Genomic DNA, 2,688 nt, shown 5'->3' with positions numbered 1-2,688 from the left:
GGGTTTACCTTGTTAAACTTTGCAGATTTTGATTCCTTTGGTGTAGGAACTTCAACAGCTGGTTGACTTTCCTCCTTTTCAACATGCTCATCATCAACATCAATTAATCGGGGTTCCAGAGTCTTTCCACTTCACAATGTCACTTCCTTGATATGTTCTTTACCCAAATTTCTTAGATTCTCAGTATCGCTCGGCAAGGTTCCTTGCGGTCTATTACAAAGCTCCGTAGCCAACTGACCTATTTTCTTTTCCAAATTCTTCAGTGTTGCTTCTTGGGTTTGGATCAAAGCGTAATTCTTTGTCATGTACGCTTTCAACAAGTTCTCCAAACTGTTTGATGCCTCAGCTTGAGGTGGTTTTGGAGCTTGCTGATTAAACCCTTGAGATTGGTTGGGTCTTTGCTGTAATAAGTTATTGTTCAGTCCATTTCCTTGGTTGCTCCAAGAAAAGCTAGGATGATTACACCATGAAGGAATGTAGAAGTTGGACTGGGGTCCTTGTGCACTCCTATTTTGATATTGGTTCCCCACATAGTACACTGACTCGGGATTAGATGGACAATTCTCAAAAGAATGACCTTCTCTACAGTACACACAGGAAACTACTTCAAATGGACTTAGTGGCTGAGCTACAAAATTATTAGTACTATCAGCGGTTAAATGTTCTAACATAGAGGAAATAGATGATACCTAAGCCGATAACGATGTAAGAGAGTCAACTTCATGAACTCTGGCTACTCGTCTTCTTGAAGCTGTTCGATTTGTTGGCCATTCATAGTTATTACTCGCGATCCTCTTGATGATCTCATAAGCCTTAATATAAACTTAGATAAAATTGCACCATTCGCGGAAGCATCTACCATCAATCTTGTATGTGCATTGAGACCATTATAGAATGTCTCTAACTGAATATAGTGAGGAATCCCATGATGAGGACACTTACGAAGTAACTCCTTGAATCACTCTCAAGCCTCATATAAAGACTTGTCATATAGTTGCTTGAAAGTTGTGATCTTGTTCCTCAACTTAGCATTTTTGCTAGGTGGGAAGTACTTAACCAAAATCTCTCTGCTAATTCTTGCCATGTAGATATGGAACTTGGTGGCAATGAATTGTGCCATGCTCATGCTTAATCTCGCAACGAGTGTGGAAACAACTTCAACCTCAGTGCTTCTTCAGTCACACTGACTATCTTGGATGAATCACTCACCTCCATAAACAATCGAAGGTGGAGATGTGGGTCTTCCGTGGGCATACCACTAAATTGGCCTACCATTTGTAGCATTTGAAACATCACTGGTTTCAATTCAAACTGGGTTGCCTCAATATCTGGCCTTCTAATTCCTGGGTTTAACTCGCTAAAAAGTGGCACAACATATTGTCTGATGCAAATATTGTCTTGACTCTGATTTCCAAGGTCCATCACGACTTGTCTTTGAGTTGTTCGTTCACGCCTTCTTTGTCTGAAAGTTTGCTCAATTTCAGGGTCTATAGGGAGTAAATCTGTAATTCGGTCTATGCTCATAAACACCTAAGAAGAAATTCACAAAAATTAAAAAGAATAAGTTAGTAATGTCAGAAATAAATCAAATTGAAAATAAATAATTTCACAAAAAAATGACTATGGCAACAGTTGACAATCCTCGGCAACGGCGCCAAGAACTTGTAACGCTGGGGTTTGTGCAAGTGTACACAATCATTATCAAGTAATAAGTAAGTATCGAGTTACCGTCTCCACAGAGATTGTATTTATGCTAAGTCACTTAATTTGTAAAATTATATTAACAATTTGGTAAATCAAAACACAATATAGTTGAGAAGTGCTGATTAAAATATATTAAACTAAATGCAATGATCCTAAGTGTGCAAACTATTGAATGAAATAGATTTTAGTAAAATTAAACACAATTTGTAAAAATTATAACATCAATAAATTAGGACAATTACTTTAATTAAACTTAATTTATTATCATCATGCTTAATAATATTTGGAAAAACATTCCATGGCAACTCGATCTTTCATGAGTTTGGAAACCAAATTAGGTCCTTTCGGAATCCTTTACTTAGTAAATACGCATTTTACTGATCCTTATTTACTAAGGGTTTCTCAGCATGCGTGTGATGTAACAGGGACGTGTTAGGTTTGAAACAATTTAATCACACAAATCTAAAAACTATGTAGATAACAGAGCCTGGTTAGGGTTGTTATGCAACCTACAATTTAATCGGGTTAGGATCTAAATTGAGCATGCACATTTCAATTATGTGTCCATTAGTCGTCGTCTGGTTAGGATCGCTCAGCTAATTCAAGTGCATTTCAATCACGTATGAACGAAATACAAACTTGATTTTAATTGAAAACATGATCAACTGAGGCACAAACATTATAAGCATGAATCAAATAAATATTATTTATTCAAAATAATCATCCTAGCTTAAATAATTTTAAGCTATCATTTTTGTAAACAAGAACAAAGAACACATATCAAACATCTTTAAATTAAATTTGAAGAAAAGAAAGATTAAACCCAATTCAGAGTGGCTGTCACACAATATTCTGACTGACGAGGCTCATTCGCTTCTTTGAGTTGCTCCTTTGCTGATGGTTCTCCAAGGTGGCCGACCAAGGGCTCCTTAAGAGGCTAATTTGCTAAAATCCTTATGCAAGGATGACGATAGGCGTGAGAGA

General features: G+C 36.7%; 1 non-coding gene across 1 annotated transcript; it reads left to right on the top strand.

The window, feature by feature from the left end:
- Window positions 1-920: 920 nt before the first annotated feature.
- Window positions 921-1,027, top strand: LOC128042662 (small nucleolar RNA R71). The gene has a single exon (XR_008198177.1). It is a non-coding gene; the product is annotated as a small nucleolar RNA R71 (small nucleolar RNA).
- The last annotated feature ends 1,661 nt before the right edge of the window (window positions 1,028-2,688 follow it).

Source organism: Gossypium raimondii, chromosome 7 (assembly GCF_025698545.1).
Source record: "Gossypium raimondii isolate GPD5lz chromosome 7, ASM2569854v1, whole genome shotgun sequence".
Lineage (NCBI taxonomy): Eukaryota > Viridiplantae > Streptophyta > Magnoliopsida > Malvales > Malvaceae > Gossypium > Gossypium raimondii.
The sequence above is the reverse complement of the archived record's forward strand: the minus strand, read 5'-3'. Positions and strand labels throughout refer to the sequence as shown.